At 34.7% G+C, this 23,446-nt stretch overlaps 1 protein-coding gene across 1 annotated transcript in view; it reads right to left on the minus strand.

The window, feature by feature from the left end:
- Positions 1–23,446, minus strand: part of LOC129943360 (synapsin) — a 153,754-nt gene that overhangs the window by 117,708 nt on the left and 12,600 nt on the right. The window contains exon 2 of the mRNA XM_056052742.1: positions 1,057–1,270. The gene's annotated coding sequence lies outside the window, so the exon portion shown is untranslated. The remainder of the gene's footprint in view (positions 1–1,056; positions 1,271–23,446) is intronic.

Raw genomic sequence — 23,446 nt, forward strand, 5'->3', positions numbered from 1 at the left:
TCCATATTTTGTACAATATCGTGAAATCAAAGCGAAACAATATAAAATACATCTGGTAATATAGGAGACTCCACGTTACACGACCGAGATGAAACTGAATTTTTTTTATTTCGACGGGAAAGATTTCCGCCATTTCTTTGTAAGAAAAGAGTGGTCAAATGATAATCATGCATTTGGACCGCTTAAAGAACGTCGTTATGTCTCATCCGTAACGCAATTCTACCACAGTCCTCAAGCTCATGAATGCTTTGCTCATCAGTAATCCTCAAGCCCACAACTATAGTCGTATTGTCAAGCAGAGAGAATTTCTCTTTAGCCAAACTACGCGAATATGAAGTAGTATAGTATATTCCTTATACTCGCACTTACATAAAAATGGTATTAAAAACCTCTTAAGCACTCGTTTACAATAATTAAAAATCAGTGCTCTTTTATGCATGAATTGAAGTTGAATTGCCACTCAAAAAAATAAGGGAATACATTTTAATTTCCGGTAAGAAAAGCAACCATCAAACTAACCACTAGAAAAAGCCCACCGTTATTGTAGACGATTATTGTATGTCTTGGATTTTTTTTGAATGTCTGCTAAAGTGTTTTATTTTCCATATTTTTTTTTCTTGAGGTCAGAAAATCCTTTTGTTTTTAACAAACATCTATTCAAGTACAAAAATAAATAGCTTTTTATTTGTATAGTGAAAAGATGAATTCTATTTTTTAGCCCTTAAATAACAAGTGGATCCTTCCATAAATTAATAAAATTTTGAATAATGCTTTTAAGGCTTAGGTACATACAATCAAACTACAGGGTTCAATAAACGAAATATGGGGTACAATGAGATAGTTGAACTTATTGATTGGGAAACTTTCATAAAATATACTATTACGAGTTCATTATAAGAACTTTTAAGTTTAACTAACCGACAAGCAAATCAGAAATTAATGCTCAGCAATAAAAAGACATTTTTTTATGATTTTAGCTACACTACACGTTTTGATTGAGATTATAGATTTTTTTAAATTTAATTTAAATAAAAAAACAAACAATTTTAAACTTACCGGTGGCGGGGCGCAGATTCGCCCACACCCAGCAGTAGCTATTGCGCTAATATTGACTTAAAACGGACTACCGAACAGTGATGAGCTGTTCAGTTGTGAAACGCTTTTTGTATTTTTGTTGTTCTTATTTTTGATTTCAGTAAAGATTCGTTTTGAGTTTTTGAGAGAATTGCTGATTGATTTTTTGTTTTTAGTTTTTTGATATTAGATCGACCTATAAATTAAGAAAAAAATGTTTTTTCATGAAAACGGTTAGAATAAAAATACATTTTCTAAGAATTTAGATAAAAGGTTAAGATATTTGTATAGTATTTTATTTAAATGGAAGAAATTTAGGATATGGACAGAAACAAATGTTTGTGAAATAGAAACGTATATTTAAGAAAAAGAAACTTCCCAAGTATCTACTACAACTTTTTCTATTAAATTTCGATTCAATTGTTCAAAAGTGTTGCATGTTAAAATTTTTTTGTTAAGAACTCATAATATATCCTTATATTGTAGTTTTAAACGTACTTATTTCTTGATTTACAAATTACTTTGTTGATAAATATTTGGTTTGTATTTGTATCTGTTTGCATAATAATTTGTTCAGAATTTACTCTTTCATTCATTCTCTCAATGTTCATTAAACAATAAAGAAGTCTTTTTTAAGGCTTTAAACTCATCTTCTACTACAGGCCATGAAACCAAAATGACCTTTACGTGTGGTAAGTCTATTTAAAAGACTGTTACAGAACAGAAATAGAAGATGGTTAGTCTTGCAGAGAAGTTAAACAAAATCTATCTCACAATAAAATATGAATTTTTGACTATTATCTTGTTATTTTAGTCTCACAGATTATTACAAAAGTTTTATTATTGCTATTGAGAGTCGTGACACGTTACCTTATGGTTTGATAGTCTCAAAGTAAAAGTTCTTGAGGAAAAGCAACGAAGAGAAGATAAGGACCAATCTTCTAGCGTAAGAAATCAACAAACCTTCTCAATCATGTTCAACCTAAAAACAACAATTTTTGAGACTAGGGGAAATTCGTTTAAATGCGGCAAGAGCTGTCATTAAGCATCAGATTATGAAAAAATAGTAAGTTTCATTCGATCGAAATTTTCTGTACAGAAAATAAGAAACTCCATCCAGATGAATTGTTCTTAGATAGTGGTGCCACGTCCCATATTTATTGTAGAAAAGTATTTTTTTGAAGATTTGTGCAAAAAAGAAAGAGGCAGACCTGGTCCTAAGGCAACATGCGTCTCCAGCCAGCTCGGTCCTTAGCTAGCTGTCTCCTGTTTCACACGCAAAGTTGGTTGAGGTTTTTTCCCACCTGCGTGCGCCAACTGAAACGTTGGGATTTGATTCAATGACTTTCCGGGCTGGGTCGTTGATGTCCATTCGCTCTACATCTTTTTTTATCTTTTAACCAGGTCAGTGTCGCTGTACAGACCATACAGTTCGTCGTTGTATCTTCTACTCCACTTTCCAGCTATGCAGACGGGACGAAAAATCACCCGAAGAATTTTTCGCTCGAAGCATCCTAAGACACTTTCATCTTTCTTTGGCAGGGATGATGAGTGTCTCAAAGAAGGTGATTGAGATGCTTAAGAGAGGACTTTACTACACAATTGTCTTCTAAGTCCAAAGAAGCAATTTTTTACAAGAGTTATTCTTTGTTTGATTTCGGCTGTTATTGTCTGAATAGGGGTGTCTAGGTAGACAAAGTATTTAACTACATCAAAGTTATAGCTGTCCATGGTGAAGTTTTGTCTTCGTTCAATGTCCTTTCCTGATGAAACCATATACTTGGTCTTGACCACTTAACACATCTTCTCCGCTTCCGTCAAAATTCTATAAAACGCTCCACTTCCAATTATGTCAAGATCTTCGGCGTATCCGAATAATTGGATGGTCCTTTGGACGATTGTACCTCTAGTGTTGACGGTTGAGTTTTCAGAAAATCTTTTACTGATAAACGTTTTATTCGTTCTTAAACTTAGACTTAGCTTCTTATCTATCAGTAAGATAACTTAACACAATTTTTTTGTTGAATTTTTCAAGAATATGGCCACTGTTAAAAATCCTCAAGTTCAATTCGTTTTTAAAGCTAGTCAAGGAGTGGTTTGGTTCACATTCGAATTTATTTTCTTTGAAGGGATGGCACCGATGTTACGATCACTTAAACATGAAAATTTTGCAACGAATTAATAAAAAGAACATGGTCACAGGACTTGATTTCAAATCTTCAAAATAAACTGAATATTGCAAAATATGTTCAAAAGAATAGAAACTGTTATGCCTCTTCCTAGATGCAATGGTTTTCTTGAGCTAGTGGACTCAGATGTGTGCGCACCTATACGAGTTCAATCCGCAGGGGGTGCTCATTATTTTATATTATGTTTATTTTCTCAAGACGATGAATGAAATCCGAAGACACGTTGCAAAATGCAATGAAAAGCGATATAATGCCCTTATGTCAAAACAGACATTGAAATTTTTAGATTTTACCGGAAAACGATGGATTTTTACCATTAAGGCGCTAGTTATAACTATCATTGAAATCGGTCCGGAAAAATGGTTGAATCGATACTTGATGTTGTTTTGGTGTTTTCCTTTAATTAGAAATGAAAATTATATACCAATCGATCGGAAATCACACACAGATTTTTTTTGAGAAAATAAAGTTTTGTTGCACATTAATTTTTTCTAAAAATGTATTTTTTTATTTTCCGGACGGAAATTCATTTTCCTGAACAGCTGATTCTTTTATGTCCAAAAATGGAACGAATCGTTGCAATGATTTCTGTTTCCACTTCACTCAATTCCAATGACAGATTTCAGTCAGAAAAAGTTTTTCAGCTGAATTTTAATCAATAAAAACTTTGCCGGTTTGTTTATTTTATTTTTTCTTTGTTGATTTGATTCAGTGTATTGTTAAAAAATTTAACATTTTAATCTTATTTTTCAGAAAAATATACCAAATAGAGTAAACTATAAGAAAGCAGGAAAACGAGGAGTTCGAGCCAAAACTTATAATGGAAGTGGAGAATCATATTTGTCTTTATGCGAAAAATGATCCTCGTTACAGCAATAAATATCGAGGGCAGGCTGCATAGGAGGACATATCCTGTATTCCGGGCAAATCAGGTTAGTAAATTTGACTAATACTTGAATATAAATATTCAATATACATATACATATATTTAACATATATTTGTAGTGGACAAAAAAATAAAGTTCTCTGAAGGATTCGTTACTACTCGGGCAGTATAAAATGGGTCCATTTCCAAAGCTTGCGGTTCCTTATTCCTTACGTAAAGGTTCCAGCTGAGTATGTTTTGTTTAATCACTTCTTTGATGTTTTCATATAAAGGGTGATTTTTTTGAGGTTAGGATTTTCATGCATTAGTATTTGACAGATCACGCGGGATTTCAGACATGGTGTCAAAGAAAAAGATGCTCAGTATGCTTTGACATTTCATCATGAATAGACTTACTAACGAGAAACGCTTGCAAATCATTGAATTTTATTACCAAAATCAGTGTTCGGTTCGAAATGTGTTTCGCGCTTTACGTCCGATTTATGGTCTACATAATCGACCAAGTGAGCAAACAATTAATGCGATTGTGACCAAGTTTCGCACTCAGTTTACTTTATTGGACATTAAACCAACCACACGAATGCGTACAGTGCGTACAGAAGAGAATATTGCGTCTGTTTCTGAGAGTGTTGCTGAAGACCGTGAAATGTCGATTCGTCGCCGTTCGCAGCAATTGGGTTTGTGTTATTCGACCACATGGAAGATTTTACGCAAAGATCTTGGTGTAAAACCGTATAAAATACAGCTCGTGAAAGAACTGAAGCCGAACGATCTGCCACAACGTCGAATTTTCAGTGAATGGGCCCTAGAAAAGTTGGCAGAAAATCCGCTTTTTTATCGACAAATTTTGTTCAGCGATGAGGCTCATTTCTGGATGAATGGCTACGTAAATAAGCAAAATTGCCGCATTTGGAGTGAAGAGCAACCAGAAGCCGTTCAAGAACTGCCCATGCATCCCGAAAAATGCACTGTTTGGTGTGGTTTGTACGCTGGTGGAATCATTGGACCGTATTTTTTCAAAGATGCTGTTGGACGCAACGTTACGGTGAATGGCGATCGCTATCGTTCAATGCTAACAAACTTTTTGTTGCCAAAAATGGAAGAACTGAACTTGGTTGACATGTGGTTTTAACAAGATGGCGCTACATGCCACACAGCTCGCGATTCTATGGCCATTTTGAGGGAAAACTTCGGAGAACAATTCATCTCAAGGAATGGACCGGTAAGTTGGCCACCAAGATCATGCGATTTGACGCCTTTAGACTATTTTTTGTGGGGCTACGTCAAGTCTAAAGTCTACACAAATAAGCCAGCAACTATTCCAGCTTTGGAAGACAACATTTCCGAAGAAATTCGGGCTATTCCGGCCGAAATGCTCGAAAAAGTTACCCAAATCTGGACTTTCCGAATGGACCACCTAAGACGCAGCCGCGGTCAACATTTAAATGAAATTATCTTTAAAAAGTAAATGTCATGGACCAATCTAACGTTTCAAATAAAGAATCGATGAGATTTTGCAAATTTTATGCGTTTTTTTTTAAATAGTTCTTAAGCGTTTATTAATTTTTTTTTGTTTTAAAGTGACTGTGGGAACTACAGCGAGGATACAAGTCAGGTTGAGGTTTACGAACTCGAAGAAATTATAGACATTGTTGGCGGCCATGATGAAACCTTGTGTTCCCAAGCAACTGTAAGTTTTTCTATTTTTTAAAAACACTTTTTTTATTTTCTAATTTTGGTTGCAATCTATTTATTGAGAACACTAGAAAGAAACAAACAAATATAATTCATTTGATTTATTTCACTGGCAGAAATTTTGAAATGAAATAAAATGAAAACCAATGATAGCTATAACTGGGGCCTAAGACAAATTCTGATGTAACAATTTCGCGCTTTAAAAGTAGACTTGTCGCCAAAGGATTTAATTATAAATGGCAAATTATTTTGAAACTTTTTCGCCGGTGCGTGGTGTGGTACGATATTTTACTATACGACTGATTCTGGCATTGGCACTGAATAATGATCTTTTGCTACATCACAATAAGCAACATTAATAAAATGTACGAATTCAAGATGTAAAAACAAGACCCTACCTAGCGTAGATGACTACAAATAATACTCAGGCTTCATTTTTATGTTAGCTGAGGGAGCAGTCTCTTGGGAATATAAAAAGCAGACATTAGTACCGCTAAGTAGTTTAGAGGACAAATACAAAATTATTTGTTTGTATATTTATGTATTTCAATACAAACATTTGTTCAGAATTTTGTCATTAATTCTCTAAATCTTCATTAAATGTAAAGAAATCTGTTTCAAAACTTAACTTTGAACTTATCTTTTACTACAACAAGCTTTTTGGAAACTAGTCTTATGCGAAAATACAAGATATTATCCTTTAATTAAAAACAAAAATTCCTCATAACATTTCTAATATTCCATTCAGTCTTCGAAAATATTTGTCTTGATATTTGAGACAGGCTATTGATGAAAAAGCAAAAGTGCATTAGGACGAAATATCTGCTTGCGAGCATTCGATTTTGTATTGTTTATGGGCTCCGTTGTATTTCTTGCTTACATTGTATGACTAAGGGATCCTTTATGGGAAGCTGTGATAAATGATTTGTTCAACGATGCGAGAAAAGTCGTTGTTCGAAGCATTGGAAGCACTGCTTAAATGTGTGTAAGCATTTATTGGAAAAACAGAAAAACAGTCTGTTCATAGTCACATGATATCTTCATGTATTTTGTTTTACAACTCCATCATTTCAATATAGGCTTTTAAGCTTTAACATGTTCACATCAAGGAAATTTCAACATCTTAACAGAACGTAGGTAGATTCAAATTTAAAAGCAAACCTTCTCCATTTTAATTTATTTAGTATATTTATTAAAAAAAAACCTTAATATAAATCAAAAATCAAATAATAGTATTTACTTTCATCTGACTCCATGATTAAAAGGTACACATTGCGTAATGATACTTATGTAACTTCTAAGAAAATAGAAAAAAAATCAAAGTATATACATAATATGTTTGTAAGTATTTGCAAAAACATTTTGAAATTCTTGGAAAAGTTTACTTTATAGAAAGATATTCTAAAAGAAATATTCGACCTTGGGCTTGCTGATGATAATAAACTAGATAAAGAATTTTATTTCATCATTATTATCAATGACCTTTTCTCTGATGAAGACATTTTGGACATGCTCACATATTTTTCTTTTTTTCTTTCGTCTTGATATATAATATGATTCTCGTGACCTTAAATTAAGTGCTTTAAATTTATTGAGAATTTAAAGACAAAAAGTTAAAACAAAAAATTACTCCAATTTTGTGTACTTAATATTTAAAACATATTTTCAATTAATTTCGTTTGACTGTTTACAAATAGAAAACAAGAATGTATTAATTAAAAATAAGACTGGAATGCGACCCACACTGGTATCTTTCTATTGTGATCTTTAATTTTGTAATTTATTTGTTTTTTTTTTATAAGAAGATTGTAAACCAAAATTTTCCAATTTATCAAAATAATACTTTGTATAGGGGAAATTAATTTTAAGTCAATATCAAAGGGTCCAGCAAAGTTCTAAACTATATGTGCTTCAACGAGCGCCTTATGACCATCCCCATCAAGGTTGAATTCGGCAACTTTAGTCTAATACGCGTACACGACCCCTGGGAAAAAAAAGATGACAACACCAAAAATATTATCTTCGAGCTCTTGGACAAAGTATATGACCAATGACCTAACTAAAGGGTTTTTCAGTAAGAGCGGTCAGCGGTTAGATGTTGAAATTGATTTAAACAAGCTGCGTATGAGGTATTAACGAAATTATTTATTTATTTGAAATACCAAATGCCCGCCTCGGCTTCTTACGGTGGCGAGTGATCCAATTTTCAATGACTCTTCCGCATAGATCCGGCTCAATTTGAGCGATGGTCTGTGTTATGTTCACCTTTAGGGCATCATACGATTGTGGTTAATCTGCATACACCTGCGACTTTAAGAAACCCAATAGGACAAAGTATAGCGGGTTCAAATCGCATGCCCTTGGTGGCCAATTCACATCACACTTGCGAGAGATAACCTTACCCTCAACTCGTTCATGCTAAATTTCAATCGTCGCATTTGCTGTGTGGAACAAAGCGCCGTCCTGCTGGAACCACCATGTCGTCTAGGTCCATCATGTAGCGCTTGCTGTTGATGGCCGCCCTACTAACGACGTTTTCAAAAAAGTATGGACCAATAAGCCGCCTGCCGGCTCAAAGTCCACACCAAACGGTAACTTTTTGAGGATGCATTATCTCCTGGTGAACCTCGCGTTGGTTGGTGTTGTCCCATATACTGCAATTTTACTTGTTAACACAGCCGAAATTCGTATGCACGGCGAGGAATAGATGAAAGATTTGACAGATGTCACCAAAACGAAATGGCACACATAGGCGCCAAATTCTACCAAGGCCAACAATATTAAAGTTGTCCTGGGTGATTTTAATACCAAGCTAGAAAGAGAAGACCTCTTTAGTGGAATAATCGGTAAAAACACCCTGCACAAAGAAGGAACACTTTTGCAGACTGTATTACGGACAAAATTCTGCTGTCAGGAAGGATGATCCATTTAATATAGACAACGACAGCCAACAATCCTGTCTTCCCGACTTTGACAAAGTAAAGTTTGCTATATCTAAGCTAGAGTCTAATACAGCCACTGGAGCAGATGACTTGAATGCCACATCTTCAAAACAGCTAGGGATAATAATTTGCTTGCACCACAGTATTTTTTGCTCGATACTGAAAAAAGAAGACCCTCTAAACTGCGCCAACAATAGAGGAATCAGTCTACTAAATTTCACTAACAAAATATTTTCTGGGTTATTGGTTTAAAGGGAAACCCCAAAAACATAAAATCGACACAACCATACCTTTATCGATTTCAAGGCAGCATTTGACGACATCTACAGAAACGATCTGTGTAGGGCCATGTCTAGTTTTGACATCCTTGCTACTCTCTTCCGTTTGTGCAGTTTGACCATTAGAGTTGGAAACAACTTAACCGATCCTTTAGATATCAAAAAAGGTTTTATACAAGATGATGCACTGCCATGTGATTTTTTTTAACATCGTTCTTAAAATGTTAGTGCAGAACTTCTACGTAAACACTATAGGCACTATCACGAAGGGCTGTAGTACCACCACCTTAAGTAAGTAAGTAGCCAAGTTCTGACACAATTACCTATTTACCGGAACAATCTCTGACTGCCCTCTAAAAAACGCGTAACGCATTTTCCTTCCTCGCAAAGTCTGAATTTCGGACAAATATAGGAAATATTAATTTTTTGATTTAAGAGGCGTGGTATCAATCAGAAATATACAAGACATAAGTTAAAAATACCATTTCTAAGTGTTTTAGAATATTGAAAAATTCAGTAGAGTGATACATCAATTTAGGCACAACAATTATGCACTCAGGGGGCGTGGAATTCACCCACATTTTTGTATTTGGAATCGTATATATGAAATAATTTTCATTCTTGTAGAATGATTGAATTTAAGCTATAAACTCTGGCTGTTGGAAATGTGATCGCCTCAGCTATAGTTTTGATTAAATCATTTAAGATAGCAATTGAAAAACTTTAAAAACTGTTAACGTTTTAACATCGCACGATTTTTTGGAATGTTATGTTGGACAATTAAAGCTTTGTCTTTCCTGGTCTGACCAAAGGTAGCTAATTTAATAACATATTGCAAATGTTAGGCACTTAGCTTGCGTTTTCTCTGAAGTGTGGGTAGAGTGTTCATACTGTCAACATCCATGCGAAAGAGATACCGGAAAAAAGGAAACAAGATGAACAAAATAATTTTTTTTTATTCTCGCTACAATAGCTATTGTTAATATTATATATCAAATATTGATTTTCACTTAAAGTTTGAGTATACTCTTTGTTTCTATACTCGTTTATTTATTTATTTATAATTTGTTAAATACTAACGTTAACAATTCTTGAGTGTTCATTTTAAATCCGAGAACACCCATTATTAGCTTCTCCGAAAACGATATTGTTGAAAATGGTTACTCTAATAATTTTTCAATTATGGTCTTTGGTTGAGAAGTATTGGAGATTCCATTTTAATTATTGCAATTCCATTACTTAGAAGTCAAATTAAACTTTTTATTGAATACAATTTGAAAATTAAACTTCATACAATTTACATTATTTTTTTAATTGCATTTAAAATTGATTGAAATTGATCCAATGCAGCTGCATAAGTCGAAATTTTCTCTTATTTAGTTTTTTTTTGCTCTGGTAGTTTTCAATTTAAAGTCTATTAATTTTATATAAAAACTACTTCCTATTAAACATTTCAATAATCCGCCTAAACTCCAACGCCTTTGCCGTTATCTTTTCCTCACTTACAGAGATCGATCTCAAGCCGTGAGTTCGAACTCAAAGTGTTGAGATCGAGTTCTCGGCGAAAGCCGATATGCAAAAAGATGAGCCAACGCTCGATTGCATGAGATCGATCTCAGAAATGTTGATCATGAGTTTTCTCTTACTCAGTTGATGAACAACTATCAAAATGACCAAGTTTCTGAATAATTTTGTAACAAATCGTGGTTATAAAAATAGAAGATGTCCAATTGGTGAAGATTTTTGAAAATTGTATAGATTAAGTGAAACAGGTGTGCAATTATGGACAGAGTTTTTGGGCCTTGGAAACACGCAGTGGTGCTTTGACTCATCAAGACAAAATTAGGATTTTTGTTCGTTATGTAGGAGATCCTGGATTTTTTTTCACTTATGTCCTCTCGAAATTTATTTTTTAAATGCTTCTATGATTTTAAGCACAGCATATCTTTTGCTTGCCTTTAAAACTGGTTACTGCGACTTCTCCAGTAAAAATTTATTTAGTTTCACTGTTTCAGTTCTTTTACTTAAAATTAAATAAGATAGTCAGCATTATTGTTTCTAATTGCACTTTCATTTTCGTTTTCAGAAGACATTTTTCCTTCTGGACTGTTTTAACTAGTGCAAGTGCATACAAAGAGCTTTGAAATCGTTCTTATATCACTGAGTCAGAACTGTAGAGATTGAACAGGTTTTTTTTGCATATGAAACTGAGTTCGATTTCGAAATCAAAATTATTTGTAGAAAAGTCACTTTGATTACAAGTTTTATAACTAAAACCATTTTTTTTTTACATAATAGTCAACTGTTGAGTTGGTTAGTAGTTGAAATACCAAATAATATTCATGTTACAAAATAAGATTTATTCTAAAATTCTTAATTAATAATAATTAATAATTATAAAAAACATTATAAAATTGGAGGATTAGAACTGTTATCAAAATATGAAGCAAATTGTGCTGTATCAAAAAAAAAACCTGAGTAATATTTCGCCCGTAAAAAGTAAAGATATTTAAAAATACGCCAAGCTCTAAATCTACGAACGTTTATTCGTATATGTACATATATAGGTCTTAGGAACCCTAAAAAAGTTCGCTCGATAAATGTCAATATTTTTAATACAACAAATCGGATCGATTACAAAAAATTCCTATTGGAAGTTTAGTTAAAAACCGCAACTAATTGCTTAATAACCTTGAGTAAGGTATTTGATGTTGTTTCTATATGTTTTGTTTAAAAATAAGTGTCCGTGAATTATGCAAAATCCGTTGGTTAAAATTTATATTGGAAGATTTCAATTGGGTGGCACCCAAAAGTATGCTATTAAGCAATATTCCATACTTGTTTCAAAAACAATATCCGTTATTATGAAACTTGAAGAACTAAAAAAGTGCGAAATATTTTAATTCTTCAACTTTTATTTCTTTAAGGTTTACATTTACAGCATAGTCAATAGTGTCCTTAAGAACAAGCACCACAAACTTTAATGGTCCCCATAAGGTCACCCATTAAAGATTTGCACATGCAATCCTATTAACAAAACCTCTTTCTTGCCCAAAATGGGGCATGTTGTTTAAACGTTGTATGTACACAAATGGTCGTAAATATTATTCACGCACATATACAGTATACACTGCCAACCACTAGGATGAGGCCACACATTTTGGAACCCTTTTTCGCTTTTAATAGCTGGTGGAATGTTGTGCCCCTACCTGTGAATAGGTTCGTTTTTCACCATTATGAATTTATAACATAAAATTGAAAATAAATTGTAAACGAGCGCTGGAATTCCCCAAGTTAAAAACATAAACTTCTTAAAAAGTATTTAAAAAAGTGCGTCACTAGGATGACATGCAAAATTTCAAAAAAAAACAAAAAATTAATAAAATATTTACATTTTATGTTTAAACACCATTTATAACGTTCCTAAACTTTACTAATAACTATATCCTCCAATTTCGATATAATTTCTATAAGACGGTTGTGAATAGAAACCTTCAATTTTTTAATATTCACAGGCAATTTGGACCCATGAATCACGAAAACCTTCGATTAAGGTGTCCTTGTCTTTAAATTGTCTGTCACCTTGACCTTCCGGGCTGGAGCGTTTATGTCCATCCGCTCTTCATGGCCTAGCCATCTAAGCCGTTGGACTTTAATTCTGCTAATTTAATACGGCTGTAATGTTATTCCAAAATAAATTCATCCTTTCTCATATCATGAAAATACAAGTTGTAACCAACCAAGTAACATGTTCTCTTTCAAAACTCATCCGAAGCTCCTTGTGTACTTGCCTCAAAATAGGTTTATTTTGTAGTTTTCTTCTCTGGATAGTATCGAAATTTTGTATTATTCTTTGAACTGCTGTTATTTATGCTGATACTCAGTTTTTGGATCTTATTTAAGTCGCTAGTAGAGTGGAATTTATGAAAAGCCGACTAGTTACCCGTTTCTTTATAATGTTCTTGTTTCTGCCTTGTACCCTTTTAGATTTTTCTTATATTTTTGTCGATCAGCAACTTTCATCTTTCTTGCTTCTGTTAAGTCTAATTGCTGTTTCACGTTCTGAGGGTCCTAAATCCATGAGGGCAACTATTTTGACACTTTCTGTAGCTGTCAATATCTTTAAAGAGCACATGGGTGTTTCAAATTGAATTAAAACATCAACACTGTTTTGGATAGTATATGCAAACATTTTTAAAAGATAGCATTTGTAAACTCCTGTATGGTAATATTCGCACTGAATAGTTTGATATTGTGAAAGTCCAACACTCGTTTCTAATTTTCCACTTTAATTTTATGAATTTGAAATGGTGAAGTACGTACTTATTCACAGGTAGTAAAAGTTTCCGGGTACAACACTTTCACCAGCTATAAAACTCGAAATTCGATTCCGAAATGTGTGGCCTCATCCCAATGGTTGGCAGTGTAAATCAAAAATAAATACATTGAACACAGCCTGTATTTGCAACTAAGGGAAGCTTCTGCATTTTATTGTGCAATACTGCAACCTATTTGAACTTTTAATATCTTTTTCAACGTACATTAATAAATATTTGGAAAGCTTTAGGACTATTTCTTCCGTTAAGTAATATTTTGTTTAAATTTAAAGTGGCAAACATAAAATGTTTATTTCACTTTATTTAATGAAATCCAAAAAACATCAAATTCATCGCATTTTCTTATTAACTGAATACCATAATAAATCATAGAAAATATATTTTCGAAATTGCTATTCTATGTAGTGTAGCGTAAAAGGGATACATCCCTTGGGTAATTTATTTAGGTGTCAACTTTTGTTACATATAATTTGATGATGTGTGAAATAAGACATCAAAACCATTTTATCTATACATTACATAAAATACATCATGTAATTTAAGTTAAAGTAAAGCGAAGTTCTAGGATTAATTTTATTCGTTTCGTAATAAAGAAGACATAAAAACGAAACTTTATTAAAAAGGAATTTATGAAAGCTTAATGCAGAAAACTTTTTGGCATTTGGAAATATACACCATTTTCCTATGATACATAAATATTTTTGCTCGTTGTACTCCTCCATACATTACTTTTATCTTTTATGTCCAAGTTGGGTAAAAAATTTCTTCGTAATTTCAAAAAATGTTAACTCTTTTATTTTCCAGCTTTTTCTTCTTTTTTAAAGTACTTCGAAAATCAACTTGGGATTCTTACTTAAATGACCTACACCACTTTAGAGAGGCAGAGGACCATTAAATTAATTGAATTTTAGTTTGAACAGGAATAAATGCTTGGCAGAAAATGAGTGATGGAGCTCATTTCCTCTTAAATGGATTCATTAATAAACAAAATTGCCGTAGATGAGGTGCTGATAATTAATCAAGGGTTGATCCAATTGCGAGAATTGCATTAACTTACATGCACTGTCGTCAGCAGTGGTGTTACTACGGACAAAATTATTGGGCCAGTCGTCTGTATAAGGATATGAGGCCAATGCTATAACAGCATAAATGGTAAAAGGTATCGCGCTATGATTGAAAATTTTTTGAGTGTAGTGATTGCAGAAAGTCTTGGAATGTGGATTCAGCAGTATGGAGGTACTAAGGGAAATTGCTGGCGAACGAATAAGTTTGCAAATTCAGGATTTAATTAGCCTAAAGGTTTTCCGGATAAGACTGCATCAGAAATTTTCTTGTATGGGTATTTCAAGTGGTGACTGCTACCGAGGAAACCAACGGTGCTAATTTGGATGCGGCTAGCCTAATATGCTCACACGTCCCCACAGAAGAAAAGGATGACAACACCAATGATATTTTCTTCGTGCCCTTGAACTAAGCATTTGAGCAGTGTCCTGGCTACGATATTCAAACTATCTTGGGCGATTTTAATGCTTAACTAAGGAGGGAAAATATGTTTGGTGGAATAATCGGGAAAAACAGCCTGCATGACAGCATTACGATAACGGATTAAGGATTACGGCTCAGCGATTTTACTGCGGGGCGAAACGTCATGGTAACACTTACGCGTTTTCCACACTTCAACATCCACAAAGCAACTTAGAGTTCTCAAAAACAATCTACCTTCAACCAGATTGACCATATTGCGATTGACGATAGACAAACTTCTTGCATCATGGTAGTCCGAACTTTCCGAATAGCTAACATCGACTCGCACCGCTCGTTGTACCCAAGGTAGCACTTCGTATTTCCAGATTCAAGGCAAAACAGGGAAATGCTGGGGGAAGAAATAACGTCGAACGGCTTAAATTCCAAGAGATCACCAAATCTTTTTTCGATCGAGTCACAAGTAACCTCTTTCGAAGCTTTCTGCCGCCAACACAATGTATCGGGAACCAGTGTCCACATTACCTAGATGCAATCGGGGCATCTCTGACATGCTGGGTTTTAAGCAGCCAACAATCCATCCTCTCGACTTAGACGAGGTAAAATTGCCGTAGGCTTAAGTGTGAAGTCTAACAAAGCCGCTGGAGCAGATGGCTTGAATGCCGAGCTCTTCAAAGCATAATTTGGTTAAGAGAATGTACCAACTTATCTGTAAGATATGGCGGGAAGAAAGCAAACAATGCCTGACTAGCTGTAAAGAGCCCTGTTTAGTTGGGCATAGGGAATTCGTTATCCTTTCGATGTCAAAAAAGGCTTTAGTCAAAGTGATGAGCTGCCATGTGATATCCTTATCATCGTCCTTGAAAGTATAGTGCGAGCTGATACGTCTTCTGCTATACGGTGCAGTAGCATGGACTCAAGGTGAAAGCGGATAAAAACACGTTGGTTTGTTTTGACAGAGAAGTTCTTCGCTTGATCTACGGAGGGAGTGGAGCAGAAGATTGATTGACGAGCTGTATGGGCTGTACACGGAAGTAGACTTAGCCATAAGGATAAAAGCCCAACGACTGGGATCGCTGAGTCACGTAGAGCCGGCCCGGAAAGTCTTCGAATCCACGACCAAGAGACAGCGAAGTAGAGGAAGACCGCAAATCAGGTGGCACTCGTCAGTAAAAAGTGAACTCACCTAACTTGGAGCGCGAACTTGAGACATCTAGCCGAGACATCGGACCGAGCTAGATTGAAAAGTTTGTTAGGTAAGGCCCTAGTTCACACAAGACTGTAGAGCCACCTTAATTAAGTAAGCAAGTTTTGTCATCCCAGTGGCTAAGATAACACAACGCGTTATTGTCGAGAAGCCAATGTAACCACAGAAAGATTTTGGAGAAGAGGAATCATCTAGGCTTGGAATAACGTTTAAGTCAATTGTGTGGACGTAATAAAGCCATATTAACCGACTTTGCTTATACTGAAATTGAAAACGACCACAGTCTTTTCCTTGTCAATTCTGAGGACCGACAACAACCAGCTTATTTTTAATGAAAAGTAATTCTTTAAAAAAAAAAGCTTTAAATTCGTATCGATGAAATTGTGTTACCTTGGAAGGTGTTGTATTTGCAACAAACAGAATTTCATCGACCCGGAAACTAAATCAAAATGCTTTTTGCGGCTTGGTCTGCATTTTAAAAAAGCATTTTTTATAACTTGTTAGGTATTGTCAGCTCAATAGAAACTTCACTATACCAAAATTAAGCATCAGACAAATTATGTATACCTGAGTTGATATCATTTGTTTTATTGGAATATGAAAGGTATTATTGCAATTTGTCTCCCCAAGTCTGCAGTAATGAAGAACATGAAGAGTAGTAATAGCTTTCATCAATAAATCATCATAATTTGAAGCTTATACCTGAGAAAATAGGATACCACTTTGATTGATTGCTATATGTATGTGTGGACCTGAATTCGTTTCCAAAGTTCCCAGTAGGAAAAATCAATTTTATTTGCTACTTCTTTCTTTTTACGTATTTTTTTCTCTTTTTTCTTCACTTTCTTTTATTAAATCTTTGGTTTCGTCTTTCGTATGAGATTTCTTTGAAAATAAATAGAACAGAAATTTCATCAAATACGTTTCAAAGCCCTAAAAGCTCAAGTAAATGTATTGCTGATAAGTTTGACCTTTAAAATCTTCAGGATTTTAGCTTAAATATAAAACAATTTATCATAGAAATACAATAAATACTATATGTGTTTTAATTTTTCATCAAAACCTTTCAGTTTGAAATGGTTATGGTTAATGGTTGCGAGTCCAACACTTTTAGTAAATATTATTAAATCTTCTTGCTTAAATGTTTTTGCAGAAATCTCACTGTTCCTCGAAATTGGCTTTACTGTCAGTTTGGGAGCTTCCCCTTAATCTTTCCGGAAATACATATTCTATCTATGTTAGCAAGTTAAATTCTTGTTATTCCCTCTTATCAACATGAAAGGTCACCAGATATAATTAAATTTTTTGTTTAGGTGATGATGCCACCCTTCAAGACTAATATTTCTATTATCCTCCATTTATGAGAATAAGAATGTTGGAAGAAGTTTTTGTTCATTTTCTAGTTAGAAGTTGTATTTAGTTTTAGTTAAGAACAGTGTGTCCCCTTGAAGCGTATACAATAGAAATGTTATAAAGGCAACAACTTTATTCGTTAAGAAGACAAACGTGTGTGCTACATTCTGTATTCATCATAAATGAGATAAAAAAACAAAATTATCATTTAAGCATGATGAATGGGGACAAAAACTTTTTTCCTTCAGCTAAAGTACTTACTTAAGAAAAAGCCAAAAGTCTGAAGTTCAATCCCATTCCCTGTCGAAATCATTGAGAGTTTCTTTATATATATTTTTTTTGAATTCTTAAAGGGTTCTATGGTTTAATGGAAAAAAGCTCCTTGTATGAATTGTTTTTGATAAGGGAACTGTGAATTCTTCGTCACTAGGCTTAGAAGTTCTGTGACCAATATTATTTATTTATTTTTGACTGTAAGTAATTTCAACATAAATTTAACTTTAAAATTATTTTATTTAAAATCTCTTTTTAAATATTAAATAAATTTATTCGAATTTTTTTTTAAATTTATATTTTTTTTAAATCCTTTACAGGAATGCATTTAGTGGCACTTAAATCAATTTGACAAATTACTCCGAATTAATCGGTGTTTTAAGACTTTGGTAATTTAAGATTCTTTAATATATTTCCAAAAATTACTGCGCTGTCTCAGACCCAGCCATCTCAGGAATTTAAACCATCTGGATAAGTCTACATCGCTGTACAGCCCGTACTGCTCTTCGTTCCATCTTCTCTTCCACTCACCTTACATGCTTACGGCACCTTAGATCACGTGAAGAACTTTTCTCTGGAAACGATTCGAGGTGCTTTCATCCGCTTTTATCATATTCAATGTTTCTGCACCGTATAGCAGAACGGTGATGATGAGGGTCTTATAGAGCGACACTTTGGTCGTTCGAAAGAGGGATTTGCTACTCAATTGCCTTCTTTGCCAAAGAAACAACCGTTAGGAATAGTAAGTCTTCGTTTGATTTCCGCTCTGGTATTTTTATCAGTGTCCATAGCAGAGCCTTGGTATACAAACTCCTTAACTACTTTAAAGTTATGTTTGTATCGATTTTGTAGCATGTACTTTGTTTTGCCCAAATTAACCGCTGAACCTATTTTTGCTGCCTCGGCCTCAATACTGACAAAAGCCTCGTTGACAACCCGCTGAGTTCTTCCGATTATGTCAATGCCATCAGCATATGCCATTAATTAGATAGAGAGATAGTGTCTCTAGAGAGATAGAGCCTCTAGTGTTTGGGATGATGTTAAAGAAATCACATGACAACACATCACCTTGTCTGAAGCCTTTTTTGACGTCGAAAGGTTCGGTTAAGTTGTTTCCAGCCTTTTATCCTGCACAAATGTGTCAAACGGGTTTGGCAGGGATGTCGAAACCAGACATGCCTCTAAACAACTCGTAACTGTTTATATTATTATATGCGGCCTTGAAGTCGATGTAGATATGATGGGTGTGGATTTGATATTTTATCGACTATGGACTTTCCTGAGCGAAAACCACACTGATATGGTCGTATCAGTTTGTTGACGTTGGGCTTTAGACTTTCACCTATTACGGCGAAAAGATTTTGTAAGCGATGTTAAGTAGACTGATAGACCTACATATATAGTTGGTGCAGTTAAGATGATCTCCTTTTTTAATATCAGGCAAACAATACTGTGGTTTCATTCATCGGGTATTGTTGCTTCCGACCATATTTTACAGATAAGTTGGTGCATGCTCCAAACCAAACTATCTCCAGCTGCTTTGAAGAGCTCGTGAGTCAAGCTACCTGCTCCATTGACTTTGTTAGACTTCGGCTTAGATATTGCAATCTTTACTTCGTCAAAGTCTGGAAGAGGTATTTGTAGGTTTTCGTCTATGTTAAATGTATCATCCTGTCGGAATTCGGTTCGTCGTCGCCGTTATACAATCTGTAGAAGTGGTCATTCTATATCCTAAGAATTTGCTGGGTTTACTATGATGTTTCCACTTTGGTCTTTGCAGTCTTCGGTTCAAGGCTTATGTATTTGCAAAATTCGTTTCACCTGCTCATAAGACATTTGAACTTCATTTCTGCTTTTGATCTTCTCAACATCTTCAGCAGCACGCTTCTCATACTCTCTCTTTTTCCTTCTTAGAAGTCGGTGTTCCTCTCTCTTCTTCTGCTCACACAGGTGAAAATATTGCAGAGAGATTCGGATTTATGTGAAAAGAACTGCCTTTAAAAAAGGTCAATATTTTATCACGCAGCTTTCTCAATAAGTAAAATTTCCTCTTTTTCTCATCTTCAAAGAATTACGAAGTTTAACATTTTGAAACAGTTTATGGCATTTCGAACCTTAGTTTTTACGAAATGAAATTGAAACACAGTAACACAATTTCACTGAACTCTAAGACCTAATAGGCTTTTCACACCAAGGCCAAAACCCGGTTTTCGAGAAATTATCGGTTTTGGCCAAAAGTCTAATCGAAGTCTCATGTTCTCCCATACATTTTTGGTAAACCACAAGTTTTCGTAAACCACAAGTTTTATATAGAACCTCTCGAAAACTAGTAGCAATTCAAAGTTTAACTAAACAAACAAACCTTTTGAAACATTCAGCGCTCAAATTAATGCAAACAAAAGAGCTGATGGCTGCTGTCAAAACAAATATTTCACATATATTTGGTCGTGTTAAGTAGTATTATTCATACAATTTGATTACAAAATAAGAATTATTGCCTTTTTTTAATTACAAAATATGGAAGAGAAAAGAAATGGAAAGTTTGTGAGGAGCTGCGTGGCAACAAAAAAACGTCGACAATAAAAGCCCGGTGACTATTTGCGGCACTCCTCTAAAGTTTCAAACGCTATTTGTTAAGCGAGGAACCCGAATTCACTATAACTGACGACCCTAAGCACGAGGTAGACTTGCTCATAGTTCGTAATAACGTTTCCAAGGGATGCGTCTTCGAAATCGTCGCCACAAATATGTTCGACGCTTTCGCTTACTACCTTGAGAAAGACTTTCCGGTAACTACGTTCATTAACAAGGGTTTGGGAGATATGAGAAAGGCGATAAGTTCAATTTTGAAGGAGAAAAAGTATGAAAAAAAATCTCTGGTGGAGGCTATTTCGCAGTGGGCTAGGAAAATTGTCACCAAAACATTCCACAATGTGGGAATCGTTGTTCCAGTAAATAAAATCACAACAGTGGGCTATCGCCCCTTGATGGACAGCGATGCCAACATCAAGAAGATCCTCAGTCCTTTGGACAAGCCGGGCGATTCCTCAAAGGAAGAATCCAAAGAGATATAGTCATAGAAAAATTGCAGCCCATCATAACAGCTTCAGTGATCGCTCTGGATAAGTGTGATTTTGGTACGAATCTGGAACTAGGGATTGACTTTTTCTGCTTCGGCCATGAGGACCTACACGAAATCGTTCAGAATCTTTTCAAACCCGCCTTGGCTAGCAGAAGCAATAGTCATAAGCTCAGTATTTTGGATTGAATTTGTTGTGAAAGAAGAAGAGAATGTTTTAAATCAAATTAATTTCTATAGTAACAGTTTTGTTTGTTGTTGATTCTATGATATATTTTTTACAAAATTAGTTTCTCCTTAGTGAATTGTTCGGACCGGTTGAAGTAAACAAAGAGGATGGTTGCAGCCAACCGAGCTTGTAGTTCTTATTGGTTCATGTCGTGAGCCCATTTCCTGCCGTCCCAAGAACATTAATCGAAACTCTTCTTCAAGACGAGCTAGTCAACGATGACCATCTTGCGCCAATTCTTGCACGAATCCCTCATGGCCCTAGCCAACGGAGTCCGGAGCAGAATTGCCTCCGACTTCTGGACATTTATTTTCATTTTCCAGTCGTCGTAATATCGCTGAATCTTATCGAAATCACGCTGCAAGAGAATTCTAATAACCTAAACCTTTCAGGCCATTCTGTACGCAATTAGATCGTCGGCGTATGCAATTGCCTTTGTAAGACTACCTATCAGATCGCTGGTGTTAATGCTGAAGAGAACCGGCGAATTCACCGCTCCCTGTTGGTTGAAGACCATTTTTAATTGAAAATGTTGTGGTAGAAGTTACATTGCCACTTTTGACAACAAACTCTCTATCTTTAAGCATATCATCAGGTATATACAACAATGGCTTGCTTATGCCAAGCCTGCTCAGTTTTAGGTAAAGACCCTCTAACCATACGGTGTCAAAGGCCTTTTCCAAATCAACCAGAACAGCACCTGTGCATTGTTGTTTTGATTTATTCCATTGGATATTAGAAACGAGTTTAGGCGCAGCATGAATTGTGTCATGACCCATGTCCGAAGCCCACTTAGTCAGAGCTCTATTAATGATCTTTTCGAAAACTTTGCTGATACTCGGAAGAAGAAGAAGGAATCGTCATCGAATCGCATGAAACCTCGGTTCTCAGATCGCTATTGTGTCATATCATTTCGAAGGTAAAAGTGATTAAGTAGGGTTCTGTTTTGCTGTTCGTGGTTGGGCCGTATGCTAACATTCACCTTGCACACTTGCACTGGGAAGCAGCTCCCACCGCCTCCACTTTTCCTTCGGATCTTCAAATATGTAAAAGTCATCGTCAAATATAGCTTCTTCTGGAAATATTTGTCCCTGTTCTCTTCAGTTCTTTGGAGTTTCAGACACGGAATTTCTTTATAGTTTTTTTTTCCTGAATATCTTGTTGATTTTGGGGAACATACTAGGGTCACTGAAATTAACTGACTGGATCTTGACTGGTCCCAGTACTTGTTAAATGATAACCTGAAGTTCTCCTTAATCAACAGATTGACATTTTTTATTGACGACTTCAGCGTCCTAACCTCCAAGTCGTGTGGGTCTGTAAGTCGTCTGTACAAGTTTTTGAGTCTTGTCAGTAAGCCACTCTTGTGCTTACGTAGGGCGTCAATAGTCGCTTTTCTGTAAGCGTCCATTTGGTCCCGTTCGTTGTATTGTTTCGTCCCTTTGTTGTAAACAGTCCAACGCACTAAGCATCATGCCACTGGTACTACAAATGAGTATTTATCTTTCGTTATTCTTAACATGAACCGCGATGTCCTGAAATATTACTCTTTGTGTATTATTTACCGCACTCGTGTAATTACGAGGCACATTTTCACGCAATAAATCAATTGATATTTTGGCTTACAATGTTTTGCACCTTATATACTTAATCAAACCTAAACGCAAAAGTTTAAGAACTTTGTGGCTTTTGAGGTTGTTCTAATTAACCTTGTGTTAACTGCCTTAAACCCCAGCGGGGCCTTTTAACTTTTTTTAATCATTTATTTTCGCCAAATTTACGTATGACATTTTCTCCAAAAATTATGATTGCCTTCGTTTTATGTAAGACCATAGGGATAATATTATCTCAAGTCACACAAACCGCATGCTGGGGCTTTCATTGTCAAATTGCGTGTAAAGGTATATACACACTTATTTCAAGAATTCTTATTTATGTTTAAGAAATACAGCTGAATAATAATTAACCTTAACTACGGTTTTTCTTTTCACTTTTAAATGTTAAAATGTAATAATGGTATTCTTTTAATGTTTTAATTGTTTACGTCATAATTTCATGTAAATGATGTGTATACGTTAAAAATTCAATTATCTCGAGTTCTTCGTATTTTTAATAAACGCGCAAATTGAATGTCCCAATTTTGAAACATTGTCAAAGAAAGTAATTTCCACCTGTATTCATTCAATATTGTTGGTAAATATATATTTTTATATTAAAATTTAGATGTTCTTGTTTTTTCTTTTTGTTTTTAATTAAATCCACGTGGAAATAAACGTGACTCTCAAATTAATAAATTTTCTTTTCTATTTCGAAAGTAATAAATCGCGTGGGAATAAAGTAACTTTATAATGACAAGCCTCCATCTATATCCTATGTTAGAATGTATATCATCTTTTAAGGCACCTCAAAAAATGTCATCCAC

Source organism: Eupeodes corollae, chromosome 1 (genome assembly GCF_945859685.1).
Source record: "Eupeodes corollae chromosome 1, idEupCoro1.1, whole genome shotgun sequence".
Lineage (NCBI taxonomy): Eukaryota > Metazoa > Arthropoda > Insecta > Diptera > Syrphidae > Eupeodes > Eupeodes corollae.